At 40.7% G+C, this 21,674-nt stretch overlaps 1 protein-coding gene across 1 annotated transcript in view; it reads left to right on the top strand.

The window, feature by feature from the left end:
* Positions 1-21,674, top strand: part of CTNND2 (catenin delta 2) — a 723,110-nt gene that overhangs the window by 522,708 nt on the left and 178,728 nt on the right. The gene's annotated exons all lie outside the window — the stretch shown is intronic.

Raw genomic sequence — 21,674 nt, forward strand, 5'->3', positions numbered from 1 at the left:
GACTAGCAACTTTCTCTAGAAATGCAGACTTCTTACCTAGCTATAGTAGATAGTGACAGTGGGTTTTGTGGTAGATGGTGGGATTAGTATATAGATGTTTCTCAATTGTTTATCAATTGGTACAGTTGAGTGGATGATGCTAAAGGTTGATAGACATTGCACATTCCAGATCCATTCAAGATTTGGCGTAAAATTTTTGTGGGGAGTATATAACATAAAACTTAACTTTACAGACAAATGAGCCTTCCTTTTGGCATCTGTGTTGATGAGTCATTCCATTATCACATTAAAAAACAAGAACAAGTCTACCTTGCTAAAAGAGCCATGAAACTTTCCCACACGTTCAGCTGTGAAAGGCATTTACATATTTTTTTGAAAAGTTGGTAATAAAACAGGTAAAAGACTGATTTAAGCTGTCATTTTAGTAAGTGTTATTTTGGGTGAGCATTAGTGAGTGACCATTCTTGTAACTGCATACATTAGGATTATTTTTAATAGCTGAAGATTTTTTTAAAACCTCTTTCTCTATTTATATGTATTGTTGTGTATATATTCTCCAGTCCATGTCAGCTCTCAGTACTGGGAAATGTGGAACCTGTTTCAAGGAAATTGATTTTTAAGAGGAAGAAGAAAATACCCTGTAACTTAAATGAAAGACAGAACCTCATCAGGCATGTGTAACAGGTTAGCTTTTACTAAGCTGCTCTCATTTTCTTTCTCCGCAGTGCCTGCTTAACAAAGTGTAGTCAGTAATCGGGTCTGGGTTCTTTTTACCTTAGATCTCCACCCTCTTTAAAATCATCCAAGTCTTAGTGTCTACTCTGCACCCCTATGGCAGCACTGGGAATAATGTTTTGCCCTGGAGTTAGTGATCTTTGCAGAAAACTCTCAAAATTCTTTAGGATGAGCCTTTCAGAAGAAGGGCCTTTCTTATAGCTAGCAGAACAGATGTATAGAGAGATGAAATGACATGGAAAAGATAACAATACATTTATGCCTCCCATTTCCTTCTCTCTTGCTGTGCTTACTTTGCATGATCTCCCTGTGACCTACAGGTTTTTTTCTTAGTTTAATTCACTGAGTTTGTGGCTGTGAGTGCTTTGCTTTTATCTCATGTCTTCAAGCCATAACTCTTTATCTTCTGACTCAAAGCTGCAGGATTCAAGGCTGAAACTGAATTTCTTTCTTCTGTTCTTAATGCTCTGATGCTCTGTGAAGAGAAGACAAAGTAAAATTGGCAGAGCTAAATCCCCATCAGAGAGAAAAAACAAGACAAACACGCCAAGATTTTCAAAACTGGCCAGTAATTTCAAGTATGCTGATCTGGGGGTTCACAGTTTGACAGACAGAGGAGTCTTATTTACAGCCAAGCCTCTTTGCAGCGTTTAAAGCTAGGCAGCCAAAGTCATTAGCTTCCCATGATAATCTTTGCTACCTTATTATCTTTTCTTAGATAGCCTGATTGTAAACAGGCAGCTAAAATGAAATTGTATTAGAAAGGGGGAATCTGTTTGTTGAAAATTATGAGTAATTTTATTGCTTGTGAATTCTAGTCTTAACTATAATAAAAAAGTTTAACAGTCTCAAAAAGGTTATTACTTCACTCCTGACAAACTAGTTTTGAATTTCTCACACGTTTCTGTTATGTTCTTTGGCTGCAGAGGTAGATGGCCATGGCCTCGCTGCCTCCCTCCCCACTTCAGGGGAGCCACCACAAAATCAAATTGCATCACTCCCAGGGTGAAGACAGAATAAGCAGCAGACATAAGACAGAATAAGACAGCTTCTTGGGACATCTTCAGTTCTGCTTGGGCTTTTGAAACACCTTAAATTGGCTTTATCTAGTCTGGAGACTGTAACTGATGCATCATTTATATGTCTAAGTAAAAATTATAAAATAACCTCATTTATGGTGCTTTTTATCACCTTAGATTCTAATCGAGCAGAGACTGCCTAATTGTATGTGTTCCTAAGAAAACAATAACCTGAAATATGTATTGCTTTGTTTTTCTCCAAGAATTGATCTATCAATTTCCATTGCTCTGAATTTGTGTTGAATTTTTAGGAAATCTCCTCGCATGTTACATCTCAGCAGGATTCAGTGGCTGATTGGTATGCAGAGATCATTTTGTTCCCAGGCATGTTTAATAGTACTAACCTCCAAACAGAAAGTTAATTATAGTAAGTAAAGTTATTAAGCATGCCTATGTGATGTAAAAGCTGAAATCTACATTTTCAAGAGAGTCTTAGGCATTTTGGAAACCTGATTATCCATTCAAATCCTTTATGAGGTTACCTGAAAATAGGACTTTGACTTTAAATCACCTTGATGCTTTTGAAAATCTTGGTAAGTGGCTGTCATTGCCTCACACAATAAATGCTAATCCTCCACAGGTAAGATTATCTTTATACCATTTGTAACTATAGAAACATGCAAGGACACCATGCCAACAGCTTCTATGTAGTCAATATCCATCACAAAACCCAAGAAACACTTCAGGAAACAGTTCATTTAAAACTTCCAGGATTTAAAGATTTAGAAACAGTTAAATGAAGACACAAGCAAGGTTTTTGTTTTTGTTTTTGTTTTTTTTCATTTTAGTTCTTAAATGTCAAGAGAGGTGCTTGGCTGTTTGTATTAAGTAGAGGTTACATCCCAGAGCCGAAAGTAGATGTAAAAGATGTCAAAGACATAAGTAGGAGAGGAGCTAGATGATTCAGAGGGTTGCTAATGGAATGCCGAGCCTTTCTTCTAAAACTTCTTGCTCACATCTAGCTGAGGAGTATTCGAATAGCATTGCCTGCATACTGCCCATTGCCTCATGTAAAACTAGTTTGGTATTGTCAACCCAAGTACCAGGGAATCAGTTGTCCCTAAGAAGCCCAGTTGGTACTATTTGGCATTCTTTTTGTTAAATCTTTCCCAGAAACCAAGGTCTGAATGAGCCGCAAGTCAAATCTTTCACCTGCATGATCGTTGGTTTGACTCTCTTCAGTGGGAATGGATTGGCTGCATTTAAATTAGCCTAAGAGATGGAGAATCATATTCTTTGTCTTTCATAAAGCTACTCATGGGTGCAGTATTGAGGAAGCTAATGCACTGAATGGGATACTAAGTAATCTGCTGACTACCCATGGTTATAAAGCTGAAATTCAGTAAGGGGGGATCAAGGAACTGCACAGAATGTAGAACCACCACAGTAAGACAGCTAAGGGATGGCTCAAGTCCCTGCTTATCTTTTGTGAAAGCATCTTCAGATGCTTGTTATAGTTCAGATAGTATTTAATCTGTATTCTGTTTTACATTTACTGTTTTGTCTTGATAGTGTAATAAGTGTTTGCTGCAACTATATCTGCCTCTTCTTTCTCCACTTGTCTAGAATATCCTTGGTGTTTAAAACCAACCCTTATGTCAGCTTCCTTATTAAAGAATGTGTGGTGGAAATTATACTAATTAAGCTGGAGTGTAATTATGGGCTAGGAAGATTATTTCACAGTCAGAATTGAATTGTTGTAGATAAATGTGCATTTAACTTAATAGCGTGCAGCTAATTAGTTTTCCTATTTACTCATAGAAGGTAAAAAAAAAAGATGTAATCAGTTGTACAAAAGCTTCAGAAATTAATATATTGAAGAGCCAATTGAAAGTATACTTTGACTATCTTTAATTATTATTTTGCTGGAATTTTTCTCAGTTTTCCTATTCTGGAATTACAGGGGGCACAAGTGGCTAATTAACATATATTTAACTTTATTTCTACTTACAATATATATTATACTAGTAAAATGTATGGTCAGTGTGACACTTACATATATTTGTAAAGCATGTTAAAGTAATTATGACTTCATGGTCTCTTGTGCTCTCCACTAAATGTAAAATATGTTAGATCTCATTATCTAGCAAGTGTTGAGAAGGTGGAGACTTCATTTGCTTTACATATCTAACTTTATTTTTTTTCTATTCTTCAGGAAGTTTGAAATTTGTGTTTAATATATTTTTAAGGCATGAAAGATGTAAACACTTAAACATTGGACACACACACACTAAATAGCACTTAAAATATTACAGGTGCATAGTAGAAATATCAGTAGTAAAGGACTGAAAAGCAAAGAATGTTGAATTACTTTATTTTCCAAGTTCTGTCTGGACCCCTGTCTGAAAGACCGAAAGCCTTCAGCAGTTTTCGAACTAAAATGCAAGTTTGTACATTCCAAAAATCCCCACATGTATTTGCTGTGCTTCTCAAACATTCATGACTATGAAGAGAAGGTTGCAGAATATTGTCCTTAGTATCAGTTTCTGAGAATACCTAACACAGTGATTTCATTTATGCATGTAAAATCATACATAGAAATTCTTTATAAGGCATCTCTCAGCAAATATTGATTTCACTGACTTTTGAGTGAAAGAGACTCCAATAAAGTGGTATAGTAAATCAAGGTAGTGGTTAAAAAGTAAAAGTCTGAACTGAAGTGTGTGGTATGCGCGGAACTTCACCTGCAGTGTAGCCTACAGAGCTTTGTTGTATGATCACCTTTTATAGAAGAGGGAGGTATTTTTATGAAATGGAGAAAAATCATTTCAATAACCTACAATAGTGATTTTTCCACTAATAAATAAATAATATCGGGTACAATATCCTCTGCTATAGAACAGTTCCATGGCATTTCCACAAGATTTAATGAAACTGAGTAGTTATCACTTGTTTCTCTTTGCTAGAACTGGTATCAAGTTATATTCTGTTAATAAGAACAGATGCATTTCAAGACCATGGGATCCTGAGTGCATTCAAATTTGCCATTAGATAAAAAATTATGAACAGCAAGTATTACAGAATCACAGAATGGTTGAGGTTGGAAGGGACCTCTGGAGATCATCTAGTCCAACTCCCCTGCTCAAGCAGGGTCACCTAGAGCACGTTGCACAGGATTGCGTCCAGGCGGGTTTTGAATATCTCCAGAGAAGGAGACTCCACCACCTCTCGGGGCAACCTGGTCCAGTGCTCTGTCACCCTCACAGTGAAAAAGTTTTTCCTCATGTTCAGATGGAAGTGTCTGTGTTTCAGTTTGTGCCCGTTGCCTCGCGTCCTGTCGCTCGGCACCACTGAAAAGAGTCTGGTCCCATCCTCTCGACACCCTCCCTTCAGATACTTGTACACGTTGATAAGATCTCCTCTCAGCCTTCTCTTCTCCAAGCTAAACAGGCCCAGCTCTCTCAGCCTTTCCTCATAAGAGAGATGCTCCAGTCCCCTAATCATCTTTGTAGCCCTTCACTGGACTTGCTCCAGTAGTGCCACATCCCTCTTGTACTGGGGAGCCCAGAACTGGACGCAGTACTCCAGATGTGGCCTCAGCAGGGCTGAGTAGAGGGGGAGAATCACCTCCCTCGACCTGCTGGCAACACTCTTCCTGATGCACCCCAGCATACCATTGGCCTTCTTGGCCACAAGGGCACATTGCTGCCTCATGCTTAACTTGGTGTCCAGCAGCACTCCCAGGTCCTTCTTGGCAGAGCTGCTTTCCAGCAGGTCAACCCCCAACCTGTACTGGTGCATGGGGTTATTCTTCCCCAGGTGCAGGACCCTGCACTTGCCTTTGTTGAACTTCATGAGGTTCCTCTCCGCCCACCTCTCCAGCCTGTCCAGGTCTCTCTGAATGGCAGCACAGCTCTCTGGTGTATTGGCCACTCCTCCCAGTTTTGTATCGTCAGCAAACTTGCTGAGGGTGCACTCTGTGCCTTCATCCAGGTCATTGATGAAGAAGTTGAAGAAGACTGGACCCAGGACTGACCCCTGGGGGACACCGCTAGCTACAGGCCTCCAACTAGACTCTGCACCGCTGATCACAACCCTCCGAGCTCTGCCATTCAGCCAGTTCTCAATCCACCTCACTGTCCACTCATCTAACCCACACTTCCTGAGCTTGTCTATGAGGATGCTATGGGAGACAGTGTCGAAAGCCTTGCTGAAGTCAAGGTAGACAACATCCACTGCTCTCCCCTCATCTCCCCAGCCAGTCATTCCATCATAGAAGGCTATCAGGTTGGTTAGGCATGATTTCCCCTTGGTGAAGCCATGCTGACTACTCCTGATCACCTTCTTTTCCTCCACATGCTTGGAAATGGCCTCCAGGATGAGCTGCTCCATCACCTTTCCAGGGATGCAGGTGAGGCTGACTGGCCTGTAGTTCCCTGGGTCCTCCTTCTTGCCCTTTTTGAAGACTGGGGTGACATTGGCTTTCTTCCAGTCCTCAGGCACCTCTCCTGTCCTCCATGACCTTTCAAAGATGATGGAGAGTGGCTTAGCAGTAATGTCCGCCAGCTCCCTCAGCACTCGTGGGTGCATCCCATCAGGGCCCATGGATTTGTGGGTGTCAAGTTTGCTTAAATGATCTCTAACCTACTCCTCCTCCACCAAGGGAAAGTCTTCCTTCCTCCAGACTTTCTCTCTTGCCTCCAGGATCTGGGGTTCCTGAGTGCTGGCCTGAGCAGTAAAGACTGAAGCAAAGAAGGCATTCAGTAACTCTGCCTTCTCTGCATCCTTTGTCACCAGGGCACCCACCCCATTCAGCAAAGGGCCCACATTTTCCCTAGTCTTCCTCTTGCTGCTGATGTATTTGAAGAAGCCCTTCTTGTTGTCCTTGACATCTCTAGCCAGATTTAATTCCAAATGGGCCTTAGCCTTCCTCATTGCATCCCTGCATACTCTGACAACGTTCCTATATTCCTCCCAAGTGACCTGTCCCCCTTTCCACTTTCTTTATGCTTCCTTCTTCTGGTTGAGTTTTGCCAGGAGCTCCTTGCTCATCCATGCAGGCCTCCTGCCTCCTTTGCTTGACTTCCTACTCATAGGGATGCACCGCTCTTGAGCCTGGAGGAGGTGATGTTTGAATATTAACCAGCTCTCTTGAACGCCCCTTCCTTCTAGGGCCCTCACCCATGGGATTCCTCTAAGTAGGTCCCTGAAGAGGCCAGAGTTTGCTCTCCCGAAGTCCAGGGTTGCAATCCTACTTGTTGCCCTGCTGCCTCCTCGCAGGATCCTGAACTCCACCATCTCATGGTCACTGCAGCCAAGGCAGCCCCCGACCTTCACATCTTCCACCAGTCCTTCTTTGTTTGTTAGTACGAGGTCCAGCAGCACACCTCTCCTTGTTGGCTCCTCCACCACCTGTGTCAAGAAGTTGTCACCAATGCTCTGCAGGAACCTCCAGGACTGTTTGTGCCTAGCTGTGTTGTCTTTCCAGCAGATATCGGGGTGGTTGAAGTCCCCCATGAGAACCAGGGCCTGGGATCGTGAGGCTACTTCCAGCTGTCTGTAGAAGGCCTCATCGACTTCCTCATCCTGATCAGGTGGCCTGTAGTAAACACCCACAACAGTGTCACCCATGCTAGCCTGCCCTTTGATCCTTACCCATAAGCTCTCGACTCGCTCTTCATCCACCCCTAGGCACAGCTCAATACATTCCAGTTGCTCTCTCACATAAAGAGCAACTCCACCACCTCGCTTTCCTGGCCTGTCTTTCCTAAAAAGCACGTAGCCATCCATGACAGCACTCCAGTCATGCGAGCTATCCCACCATGTCTCTGTAATGGCAATGAGATCATGGCCCTGCGACCGCACACAGATCTCTAATTCTTCCTGTTTGTTCCCCAAGCTGCGTGCATTGGTGTACAGGCATTTCAGGGAGGTGATCGAGCATGCAGGTTTCCCAGGAGGGGTAAAAGAGGATCCTCCATAGCCACATCCCATGCGCACTTCCCTGGCTGCATTCACCTGCTGGAGGCATCCTGACTTGAGCAGTCTTTTGCCAACTACCCTGTCACTATAACTCTCCCCTTCCCCCATCTTTCCTAGTTTAAAGCCCTCCTTACCAGGTTGGCCAACCTGTTGGCAAAGACCCGCGAGCCCCGCCTCGTGAGGTGGATCCCATCTCTCGCCATCAGTTGTCAATCTTCAAACAGGGTCTCATGGTCATAGAAACCAAAACCCTGTTGCCAACACCAGCGGCGCAGCCAGTCGTTAACCTGGAAAGTCCGTCTCCTCCTCCTCTCATCCATCCCCCTCACTGGCAGGATTGAGGAGAAGATGACCTGGGCTCCCAGACCCTTGACCACCATCCCCAGAGCTCTGAAATCCTGCTTGATGGTCTCCAGTTTGCCCTTGGTGTCATTGGCGCCCACATGGAAGAGCAGCAGTGGGTAAGAGTCCGAAGAATGGACGAGCCTAGGCAGTCTTTGCATGACATCTCTCACACGAGCCCCCGGCAGGCCACAAACCTCTCTAGACATGAGGTCAGGTCGGCAGATAGGTGCCTCCGTCCCCTGCAGCAGGGAGTCCCCCACAACCATCACCCGCCGCTTCTTCCGGGGGTTCTGGCAGGGCACAGGGTCTGTTGTCCCAGGTACTTCCCTGGCAGCCATGCCCATCTCCTCCTCATCCCAGAGGGCACTAAACCTGTTCTTCAGCTGCAAGTCTTCAGGAGGAGTAGGAGCCTTTCTCCTCCCACGAGCAGTGACCAGTTTCCAGCCTTCTTCTATGATTTATGATGTACCGTTTCACACAGCACAGAGCCCTCTGGCAACTCCACTGCTGCAGGGGGTTGGGACTCCCGAAGCTGCACAGTCTCCGAGAATACCCTGTCTATCTCTTGCTCCGCTTCTCGGATGCTGCGCAGCCTACTGACCTCCTCCCGTAACTCCCTTACCTGACGACACAACTCGTCAACAGCAGCACACCTCCTTCAGGAGAGCTGACTGCCGGCCCAGGCCTCCCGGAGAGGCCCCAAGCACTCCCTGCAGCCTGAGACCTGTAGAGCCGCATCTACTGTCAGAGGGTCGGTCTGGGTCCCAGCCTCTGACACAGCAACTTCAACAGCCACTGGGGAACGCGCTGTGCGGCATGTCACGACCATACTTGAGGAAACGTACACCACAGGGAACAGAAACGAAGGTCCCTTCACGCACCCTGCTGCGCAAACTGCTGCCTCTGTTCGCTGCGCTCTAGGCCTGGCTCTTATATAGGCCTCTCCCTAGCACTGGCTAAGAGTGTGCTTGACCGCCCTAATCAAGGGCCACTGGCATCAAAGGCCCCAACTCCCTGTGGTCAGGGGCAACCAAGAGAGCTCGTTAGCAGCAGCCACTCCTAGCTAGAGCTTTTCCCAGGAGCTTTTCCCAGGAGAAGTCAAGGCCTCCTGCAGTTGTCCTTGCCTAGCTTCCCCTTTCCTGTTCACAGCAATCACCTGCTAGTTCCTCGGGGGTCCTCAGGAAGCCCACAACTTCCAACAAGATCCTCAAGTTCTAGTCAGAGCCCAAACACTGCTGCGCAAACTGCTGCGTCTGTTCACTGCCTCTGTTTGCTGCGCTCTGACACTGACCTAAAAAAATCTCAAACTTTTCCCACTCCCAGCCTTCCCTTGTGTAAACCACCCAGCTGAAAATCTGTGAAGTGTGTTGCATTAGAACTTGACTTTGAAATTTGTAGCTTGCTGTCTTTTGAAATCCTGTACCTATAGTAATGCTTTGTCATCATTTTTTCCCCACTGGCCTGATTGCTTACATCTTTCTTCAGTATATTCGATATATCTGCTCAATATATTTCTCTATTTGTTTTCCTCTAAATTTGCTCTTTTTTTCATTCCTTCCTCCCCTGTTGCCACCTTTCTAAGAGTGTCCTTATCTCAGCTGCTTTAGGTCATGGATTAGCATTTCTATTTTCTGTGTTTGCAAAGATGAGTGGTTATTTTAAAATTTTTTTAAAAAAAATCAAAGATTGCTCTGTCATGTGTGACAACTGGTAGATTACCAGCTAGACAGGACTATTGTATCTATTCTGTGCAAGTATGCTTGCATCCTCCATAAAGCATATTATGGTGTTCAGCCATTGATCTGAGTGCATTTCAGGGGAGGAGAGGAAAGAGAATAAAAGGTGATCAAAATGGGTTCAGTGCTTGTGAACAAGGGTTGATTAAAAATGACTGAAACCACCCATCATTACATTTTTTATCAGTCTAGCAACTGAACCCACTGTTCATTTTTGGAAGCCAAGGCTTCCAGTGTTCATGGCTTTCATTTAATTTTAAAGCAAAATCTAATTTCTTAAGTGATAATCTAGTTAGAAACGAATAGATTTGTGTGGACAGCACATGGTACATGAATTTCACACACTGCAGAAGCAATGCATCTTGAAACTAATCACAGTTTAAACTAATTCAAATTACAAATATTTTGGAAATCTGTTTCAGAAACAACTGTGGTATCTGTTGCTTAGGTGTGTGCAACATGGTCAGAACATGGTCACTGAAGTCTGAGGCAATTATTCGTACTGGAGTTCTAGGATGCAATTGCAGGGTGTTTTTACAGTTGGAATCAGTGCATCAGCTGAACGCATAAAGTTTCCAAGTTGGAGGGAGCGGCATTGTCTTTTTAGCTTTGATAGGGAAATCTGGGGGAAAAGGTTATCCTATGTCTGGAAAAAAATGGCTTTGAGGTAAACAGGGAAAGAAGCAATTGAGTCTGTACTTTTTGCAGTTGACAGTGTCACACACCAGCTTAATTCTTTGATTAGTTAATAGACCCTCCAATTCAGTATATCAGATGAAAAATCCCACCCAAACCATGCTGCATAAGTACCACACAACCGACATTATCTTATCATTCTTTTATATGTAGCTGTACTTCCACAAGCTGAGGAAAGGTTTTTGATAGATCGAGGCATATATTTTCCCCTTAATATATTCTAGTTTAAAGCTGTCTTTGAGATATTGATTCTGATTTCTTCGTGATGGATCCTTGGTAGTATTTTTCTCATTTGTTAATACGGGCAATTGTCCCAAATCAACTGCATGATTATTTTGTGCAGTGTATTAGGTGTATACGGTATTTCACAGTTCAGCTAGAAGCATTTCTGCAAAACAGTCTGTAATCTCATCCTTTTTATAATAGACAGAAAAGTAGTGTCAAACTGTAAGCTAACAGGATGGCGACTGAGAGGAGTTGTATTTTTCTCATTCAGAAGATGTTTTTCTGTGAGTTGCATTTTACTGAAGTAGAACTATATAATATACCTATAAGATTTCTATTTTAAGTTTACTTCAAATCTGCAGCTTACTTCTGCAGCAAACTCAGTGTCATCGATGTAAAAACACTTTTCTCTGTTTTGGCTTCTCCTCCTTTTTGCTTTGTTTTGCTGGTTGTAAGTTGAGAGACGTCAAGGTAGCAAGCAGGAAACCAGATTTTTCCTGCTTGATGAAAACTGAAGTAAAAGTGGTGAAGAAAAAGTCATTACTCTTTTCCTTTAATAGGAAGATCAAATTCAAGTGTGTTTACAGTATTGTACATCTTACAGATTTAATGAACAGGATTTGTTCCCTTGCATTTCTAGAAGTTTGAATGGGAAGGTGGTTGGAGAACAGAAAATGAGGATTTTTTTTAAATTCAGTATCAAAATTTACATGGGTTTTTCTCTTGGCTTTCCAGACTGTATGTTTGCATGTTTCAGGGTAAATTCTGGAGCTAATCGATTTGTATAATATTTTGAGTCAACTTAAAGTTTTATTGTTTAATATTAATTATTTAAGCATCAAAAATATGTCTACTGTTTAGAGTTTACTGTGCTCAGAAAGACAGGGAATACTGTAAAGTATTTGATAAGAACTATACTTGATGGTGTTACTACTAAGGAGCGAGATAACACAGGATATTTAGGATTGATACTTTCTGCTACTTCAGATGGACTCCTTTTCCCTTTCCTCCTGCAGCTGTAAAAAGAATTTCTACAGCTTTTGCTAAACTATATATACACCATTGACATTTTCTATCGTCTGGTATTTGCATGCATAGAAAATACCCCAGTTCTGATTCTTGCACTCCCTGTTTTCTTGTGTCAGCCTGTAGGTCACAAGGATGGCTTTTTATTTGTGGATAGGAGGGTAACATCCATTTTGTGTGCTTTTTCATTTCCCCAAACCTGGAAAAAGCTTTCTTCCCTAAAGCTGAATTTCAGTCACACCTGCTGGAAAAATAGAGGCCCAGTTCTCCTCTCACAGCCGCGAGAATCAGGAGAAACGACTGAAGCCAGAAGGCTTAGACAAGCACGAGAGCCAGGGACGTTACCTTGGTTATCACAAAACTCTTTGTGCTTAATAACATGGCATTAAAAGCTTAGACTGAAGAGCGGCCGATCACCCCAGGACCTTTTGGGAACTGTTGAGCTGGTTGTTACTTTAAAGCTTCTCTTTAGGAGAGTGTGGATGATGGGAGGTTTTCACACGGAGTAGCCTGCATGCTAGCTTCCTTCACTACGGATTAGCATGACATGAATTGTTAATGGTGGTGATGGGTAAATAAAATAAATATATTATGCTCTAAACTATTCCTCCCACTTCCCTAACAAAACAGGGATTTTGTGGTGTAATCTGTGTTCTTTGGAAAGCCTACATTTCTACATGGCTAGAGAGAGGATCTCAAAAGCTTTTTTCCCCTCTTGCTGAAATACAGAAAAGTTTAAGAGCCTCTGAGTGGGAACACTACCTCTAGAAAAAGAGGCAGTTTTGATTTAAAGATCTCCGGAGATAGAGAATCTATCAGACCTCTGAGAAGGGCATTCAAGTAAGTAACTGTGTCAGATGTAATAAGTCAATGACAAAGTCAAGGCTAGAATCCCTCAGGTTTAAGTCTGCCTGCTGCTTTAATCTCTAGTCTACATTTCCACTTTCTGATCTAGGAGAAAAGCTTATATACATCTGTAACAGCAGTGCTCCCACTGGGCAAAATCTCACAACGTGGTGAAATCTTTCCCGTTAAGTGTGAACTCCTGGAGACGGAGACAAAGTGTAAACTGGTCTTTCCTGGAAGGGTTAACTTGCCATATTTTCACAGCTGCAATGTATTAAGCTACTGTTAGGCCCTTGTGTAGTAGAGGCTCAGAAAGATGTTATGCATTGCAGAGGGAAAGAAGAAAAATTAAGCAGCTTAAAGACACTGTAAGAGCTTCGTCTCTTATTGGCCTGTTTAGGAATAGTCCTTGTATATGCAAATACCTGCAGAGGAAGATACAAAACCAGATTTTCAAGATTGTTTTGATTCAGCAAAGGACAATTTCCCCAAAGAATAACGCAACTCTTCCTAACAAAAAAACCTGCCAAACAAAAAAAGTACAACTGGCAAAATTAAAGCTATCCTAAAGCACTGAAGTCCCTAATTTTTTTCCTGCTCCCCATCCCAGAGTCTAGAGTCTAGAAACAGTGTCGTACCAGCAAGGGCAGGGGAGCCTCAGGATACAGCCAACATTTTCTCAAAAGCTTCCTTGCTGGCAGTGAGGGAATGAATGAGTAAAGGGCAATGTCAGTAGCATGGAAGATGATTTAATAAAGATTCATAAACATATTTCAATTAAACAGACACTTGTAGGTGAAGTAAGGGTAACCTCGAACAGATAGACTCATACCTCTGCATGTAATCGTGCTGTAGTGGAGGCAGTAAACTAGAGCAATAAATAATATCTTATGGGCCAGTGTCATTAGATAATGCTTAGTCAACTTTATCATCTTAAAAAATCTTTTTTCTCTTAAGATGAGAATGTTCTAGAAATCTACAGAAGGCTCATCTCTAGACAATTTTTTTTATCGTGTTGAAGTAGTTAGAAGTAGTCATCTGGTAAAGTTATCTTGCCCCTTCACAAGCTTATTTCTTATGGTTTTCTTATTTTAAAATCTAAATCACGGGTAGTAATGTAAAAACAGAAAAGTAATGCTGTATTAGAAAACACACAGTAGATACAAATGCAGAACTGCATTTTTCAGTATGCAAGAGGGAATATTTGCCATTATGCATGTCCATTTTAGGCCTCTGCTGTAGAGGAGACCTGATTCTTTCAAACGCTGGGTTAGCGCTGTGACCACAGGTGTGTGGTTTCTGTTAAAGACGTGGGAGAAGTTGTGCATAAAGTTGAACATCCCTTTAGCTGTTGTGCAGAACTGGACAGGGCTTCTGTGCCCCTTCCAAATCAGATCCTCCTCCGTGCTTTTTTAACAGACACAAATTCATTGTGAAACGAGAATAAAAATGGTATATCATGATGAAGCTATGTAGACATTTGTATGTGTTCTCCTAGATTAGGCCACATAGAGGTGTGAAAGAAGGAAAATGTAAATCAAGAGCAGTATTATGAAGGTTGTTTCCACAGATTTTCAGTATTGCCACATGTTTGTACAGCTGTTTTAGAGTCAGCCATGCAAAATTCAAAATCTAGAGAAAACATAAGCTACATGTTCAAATAAAAATAAAGCATATATTGACACGCAGTCGGATGTCATTAACTGTTCGTGCATCATACACTTAAATATTTACATGGCTCATTGCCAGGATGCAAAGTGTTATCCATTTGTTTCAGTGAAGTTGTTGATCCAGTAAAGTAGGTCCAGGTATTGCTGGCAGAATCCAAACACTGCCTGTACTAATAGGTAGCAGTTTACCCCAGTAAGTAGTTCAAGCATGTTACTCAAATGAAAATACATAACTGTTGGGCCAAGCATATCTTTCTATAAATCTTTTCCCATTCAAGTCTGAATAGGACTGAACTCTGAAATCCACTTTTCCCATACCTGAAATGCAACTAGACTCCACAGTGAAATGTTTCCTCCTCTTTGTGATTCTGCTTGTGCAATTCCTATATTTCTTTTTTTGCCTGCAAATCAAATTTACAGTTGTGCATGTAATAAAAAAAAAGAATGAAGAGGTTACTGTGATCAAAATGTTATTTGCCTTAAACATTCTTTGATGTTCCCAAGCAATTTGGCAAGCAAACTGTTTGCTAACGGCAACTCTTCAGAAAGTGTTAAGAACTGCATTAGTAGAAAAAACATATGGTGGAAATTTGTGAGAATCAAGAATTGCAGGTTTGGCAAGATTTATACATTTACTCTGATTGTATGATGCCAGATGCATTTGTACCTGTCATACAGAGTGCCACACACACATTCTTCTATAATCCTTACAGCAGCATGGACTGTGGTGGAATTATTGTGCTTTTAAATATATATGGAACTCAGAACAGAATTTCTCTTTTTTCTTCTTCCTGTGCCACAGGCAGACACAGAAGTGTATAGGATTCAGTTTCAGGTTGGAATAAACCATAACTTAAATGTATTTATTTGTTTTATTGGAACTTACATTTTTATTTGTATTTTTCTCTGTCCTTGCTTCTGTGCTTTCAAATCTAGTCTAAACTATGTCAGATTTTTTTGTTCCTAACTCTTCCAGTATCAGGTTATTAGTGTAGTCTTTGTTTAATTTACCTTTCTTGTAAGACAAAGCAGAAGTACAATTAGTTCTCTGCTTATATTTGTTCATTGTTGCCTTAAGGAGTTTATATTAGGCCTAAACCTGCCATTTTTGCATTATCTCGTGGATATGGATAAGAATCTGGGGCTTAAGATGAAGGTTATCATTTTGCTTGTTGCTTTGTACATTTATTTGGCCAGGTTTGACTAGAAGCCAGAGAAAAGAATATGATGGAGGGTTTTGAGGGTTTTCTAAGGTGAGTGGAACAGAGGTTGGCATCTGTGTTTTATTTTCTAAAATTGTGCGCTGAATGTATCCAATTTTTGTGTATGTTATGTTTTCAAAGCAAATATATTAGTACTGCATCCTCTAAACCCTAGTAGATAATTCAGAGCTGGCTGACAATCTGCAATAAGAAACAACTATGGATACATACACGTGTGGAGGTATGGGAAAGCATGTTAGAAAAAGGAAAAGTATTTTAAGGAAGTATTTCAAATTTGACTCGCAACAAACCAAGTATAAAAATGCTCAGTTTAGTCTGGCCCATTGTCGTGGAATCATAGAAAGTGAGAAAATGAGCTATTAGGTAGCTTTCTTCTGTTTATACTATGATCTTTGTCCATGGATTCTGTTTAGATATTTTTGGATTTTCTTACCAATTAATTTTAACATCTTGTTAGAGCTCTTTTTTATATGTGCTAAGGTACAATGTCCTTAAAGAGGGATTCCTATATTACTGATGTACTCCCTTCAAAATATTCTTTATAGGAGTAAATATTCTCCTTTAAACATGGGAGGAAGTTCTTTCTTTGATCTTCTCTTGACTCTTAATTCCTTTGTGTTTGATCCTGAGCCACCTGTAATTTGTTTTTTCCTAATACTACCAGGAATACATTCTCAGAGCTCTCCTTTCAGAAATAAGGCAAAAGAGATTTTCAAGCTGTTTTCTTGAATTTCTGGGAGGCAAAACAAGCAAACTCCAGGCACAAAAAAAGCAAAAAATGTTCAGCAAAAAATGTTCAGCACAAAATGTTGTAGGCTGGCATTAGGAGTACCTCAGTGTGTGTGAGTTAGAAATCTAGGAAAGATTATCCTTTGTTCAGATTGCATTGCCTTTGCCTTTGAGCACCACTTAATATATGATAACCTCTCTTTCTGTAAGACTCTCTCATGTATATGCATGCTTATTAAGACATGCAAGCACATGCCTAAAAGTATGGTTTAAAAACACAGTTTTGTAAAAAATGTATGTAAAATTTGGATATTCTCTTTCTTTGATAAATGCTTGGTGGTAGGTAGTTCAGTCTTTGTTAACCATATGGTTCTTTATAGCAGGTATCTTCACAGTGCTGCCTTTGGGGAGCGTTGCTGAGCCTGGAATAGCTCTGGGTGTCAGTGCTGGCTTCTGCCAACTGCTTGGTCAGATGTGAACATTCACATTCTGCTCTAATAATGTACAGTAAAGTGGAAATAAGAATCTAAGCTCTCTTGTGATTTACTGTGCTCAATGGATAAAAAATATATGAAGCCATCACACCTGCTTCTCAAATTCTGTGAGAAACTCATGTGTACCCTTAGTTACCAACTGGAGAGACATATGCTTTTAAAAGCTATTATTTAGCATTTTTAAAATCAGCGCTTATATAGATATAACAGGTTTTCTGCGTGTGTGAGCAACATTTATAGTGGCAGAAAAGAAATTATGGCAAAATTCAAGCAAATATTCAGATGCAGTACTTGCATCACTCATGTACAGATGCAGCATGTTTAAGTGATCCCACATACATAGTGCTTTCTATTGTGTAAATTAAGCTCTCTCTGAAGTCTTTATCTCCTTTACTCTCTGAGATGCCTATGTGGCATAACAGGAGGAGTGGGAGTTGGTTGGGATATGATAGTCAGAATCTGTGCTGTCCGTCAGCCAGATGGGAGTCCTTGGTACTGCTCTTTATACTGTTCCATTTTCAGAGTTATCGCATCTCCTCAAGCTCCTAGGTGATTCTCTTCAGTTGATCCCACATAAAAAGCAGCCTATCGTGGTATTTTGGGCATACATACTGGCAGCTTTTATATAACTTGGTGTTCCCCTTTGGAATCCTCTGCCATTCCCTGACAACAGCCTAATATAGTCCATGGAGCATTAGGCACCACTTCAAACTCTGGGTTTGGAAGGATTCAGAACAGTACCAGTCTTGCATTCCTAGAGACAGCTTTCTTCATGGAAACAAGGTGGAAAACTTGGGCATGCCTTGGTCAGGCTTTTCAGATGTAGAGAAATAATGCACTTTTACAACCTGCTGAGATGATTGGAGGCACACTTACCACTTTCCAGTCAAAGATGCAAAGTACTTGCACAGCTGTAATTCTCTCATGGAAAAACCCCCAAAAGCACCAGAAGCCTGTGGCTGACCATAACAGCCTAGTGGTGGTATTCCAAGGAAAGTATAGGCAATAGTGGAAGAGCGTGAATGTGCATATGCTAGCTAACTGTTCATTTTTGGATCACCTACCCAGATACTTTTATAGGCATCCCAAAAATGGTGTGTCACTTACCTCCTCAGGGTTGCTCCAAATTCCTGGCTTGTTTCGCCATCTGCGCACATTGCCTCTCTCAGGTGTTGTAAGTATGGAGAATGTTGATAAAGGACACATACATTCAGCTAGTGTTTATTTAGGTTGTTCACTACAGTTTCAAATTTTGCTTGATTCTACTTGGTAATTCTACTGTTGATCCTCATTTGCTGTCAGTTTAGCTTATTTCCGTGTGGCATGATATCAGGTGCTTCACAGAAATGGAGGTAGATGTAATTGTCACTGTCCTTTTCCCTTTCTTTAATCTGACCATAATCTTCATCATTTGCTGACCTTGCTATTACTTTCCTTTGGAGGCAGTAAAAGATATTTTGCTATTTAATTTTATTTTCCTTTCCAGGATCTAACCCAGCTTATTTTGCAATGTTTTCTAATTCTCATTCCATTCCAAATCTTTTGACTTCCATGATCTACCTTCCTTTCCTTATCAGTCTTTTTTGGTTTTTTTTCTTCCCTTCTGTTTGGCTCTCTATTTTAACATGTATTTTTTGTCAAACAGGTAGGCTTGGAGCCATGGCCTGAAAATTTTCCCTCTTTTATGCAAAATGTTCCAGGTAGTTTTGTACCTTTATCTTAGAGAAATTCCAATCCTCCTTCCTGCTCAAGACCTTAAGCTCTTCCATCCATTTGATTTCATTTAGTAGCCCTCCTAACTTTTTTTAATGAAGCCAGATCTAAAAATAGCATCAGCATTTTAATTTTGAAGTAAATGTTGTTAATAGAGCTGGAAGCTTTGCTTAAAAAAAAAAAATTTTCTCTCTTTCCCTAGCTCATTTATTTTTTTCCCTAGAAGAGATTTTTTAAAAGATGTAAAAAATACAAACTCCTGGAAACTAGTCCTCCTTGCCCTGAAGGCTGCTAAAATTATCACAATTAATTAAGCAGCCTTAACTGTTGACAGAAGTTTTTATTTGTTTTATATAGCTACCCTATTTCATTTAGAAACTACTAAAAATATAACCATTTTAGAGACCGTCTGCTTTAAATGACAGTGCAGACTGGGGCTAAATATTTTATCTTCTTCTCTGCTTTGTTCCTTATTTCTCTTAAAACTAGTTGCATGACAAACCCACTATTCTACGTTAAAAGCTTATCTTTCTGTAATACTTTTCCAATTATGTACAACCCGTGCACACACAGTCATTTCCAACGAGTGTTCATTCATCACTTATTTGTTAGCCTTTCTCTTTGGAGATCAGAGAGGGAAAGTAGGCACAGCATTGGTTTCATGTGTAAATACCATGTGAAGGCTACAGGTTCATTGCAACAAATATCTGAGCCTTTGATTAAGGAACCTGAAGCTGGTGGACGTAACTCTAACTTTGAACGCTGCCTGGGGATAATTGATATATGTTCTGCATGTGGAAGAACCAAATCCAGTTTTGGAAATGTCTAAATAATTCCAGTAGAGGTCCCTTTTTAGAGACTTCATTTATGAGCTGCATACCTGATAGCAGAATTGGGGACAAATGAAAGAAACAGACTGTTTTATTTGTGGTGTATGAGTGGAGAAAAATACCACTCTTCTAGGCCATTAGACGTTGCACAGCCATACATTTCGGTGATATAGAGCCATCTTAAGATCGCTCTGTAGCACTGAGCTTTTATACAAAGAAAGCGAACTGGCTGTGTCAGCATCTCCAAATCTCGTCCGTTGAGGGAGGAGACTTTTGGGTAGCTTTTTCTCTGCCCCTTTGTTGCCTCTTCTGTCCTGGATGCCAGGACAAAGGAAGAAGAAGCTGAGCTGGTTATCAGGCTCCATGGTGCACTGTTGCACGTAATAATGGGATTTTTTTTGCCAAGTAATAGGCTTTTTATGGAGGGGGAAATTTCCTTTGGGAGAGAATTTGGTGATAAAAGTTCTGACACTTTGAAGTATAGTTATTTAGTTAAAAGCAATTACTTTGAACTGTTACAACTCACTGTCTTGTCATGTAAGCTGTTTTCTTCCGGTATTTTGGATCCTCTCTAAAATACCCGTACCTGGGAGCTAGTATTGAAAACGAGAACAAATTGGAAGTGGAGCTGGGATAATCAATTTCTCTTCAGTATGTTTTTTTTTTAATTACTTTTATTTTAGAAAATATTTTCTGAAAGGCTTATTTGTTTCTTTGAGAACTGTGTTATATATGAAGTGGGTCTAACATGTAGTTGAAGAACCTGTTAACATGTATTGCTACCTAGGTATCCTAACTGAGAAAATAAGTATGAGAGAAAGCTAGCACATAAAATAACATTGATTCTGTCACTCACCTGTGTAAACCTATGGCGTGTTTATGGAATTGCACTATTCATTCTTAAATAGAATTAAGTGATCAATCAAATAACCACTTATTTCCACCTGTAAGCAGAGTCAGAGTATGCCAGTATACTTGGGAATGTAGTATTTGCCATCACATTCATCTTTAGTTGTAAGATCTTATCAAAATAAAACAAAATTAAGGGTTAGATACTAGCTTGTGTAAGTCAGTACCCTGAAGGTAATGGAGAGAAACCATCTTTTACCAGCAAAGTATTTCATGCTCAGCCTGTCGCCCACAGTGGTGCCTGGATCTTTCCAAATACCACCTCAGTTTGAGAGTGGGCGGTGGAGGCTGCTCAGGTCTGCCAGCACTGTGAAGCAGTAGTTCTGTGAGAGATGGACTGCTTGTACACCTCAAAAGGATATTCATCTTTATTTTCAATATGTGCCCTTCTGTGTCATTTCTGTGAGCTGTTAACATCCTGATCATGTAGTTAGTAGCTATTGCCCTTATCCTATACTTGAAACTGCTTCCAACATCTTGTTAGTTGCCTGGTGTCCCAGTTTGCCTCCAAGGGCTTGTCAAAGCTCTTGGACTTCCCTGACACCTTTTACAATGTTGTGCTGCATTTTCTAGATATATATTCAATTTTAGGATCTTTCTGAAGCTATGCAAAAGGTCTCCATTAGGAGCTTGCCAGCAGTCTGGAATACAGCCAGTGGAATAGCTGATGTGTGATTTGTTGTCAAATCTTTATGCTTTCTTTGTAATAAACACTTAATGTGAAATTTAATATTCATGAGTTAACATCTGCTTTGTCAGAACAGAAATAGTAGGTGAAATTCTGAGTGTATTTTTTTTTACATTTCATATTCTGGACCTTTATAAAGGTACAACCAGAATGAAAACTCTCAATCTGGCAAAGATCCTGTATGAGACAATACCTCTGTTTCATAATAATTCATTATTCGTGTAAAACAAGGCTTGTTTCAATGAAATGGCTTGGAGAACTGTTATATTAAATGTGCAAAATGATTGATTTTACTTGAGACAGACTGCAGAGCTACTGTAAGCTTTATCCAAACTCAGATTAATTCATCCAGTGATGTACACTTGGCCTCAGTGCAGCAGAATCCCTCTAATTCAGGAAGGGAACTAATAATGATTAGGAATATTTTTTCAGATACTAGAGCTGGACTCTGCAAAAGCTCTTGTGGGTTTTTTGTCAAGCAGCCCCCTGGTGACCCCAGTAATGACAACAAAGAACTTAAAACCTTTTTCACAACTTTTGAGGACTCACCCTCACCCCCCCCCCAAAAAAAAATCACAAAGAACTAGCTCTCCCACACAAAAAAGGCCTGGGAGAATGGAAGCATCTCATGCAGAGTGGCTCCTGAGACACAAAGTCCAAAGCCATTTTCATGAATGCTTTTACCCTTAGACACAGAGGGGAAAAAATTTACCTGAAGTGACAAATTAATTTAAAATGCAGTTGTGGTAGTTGCAGAATACCTGCTGAGTCTTGCTCAATACTCTTAGGTTCAGTTTTCATGTGATGC

This window comes from Apteryx mantelli, chromosome 2, assembly GCF_036417845.1.
Source record: "Apteryx mantelli isolate bAptMan1 chromosome 2, bAptMan1.hap1, whole genome shotgun sequence".
NCBI classification, from domain to species: Eukaryota; Metazoa; Chordata; class Aves; order Apterygiformes; family Apterygidae; genus Apteryx; species Apteryx mantelli.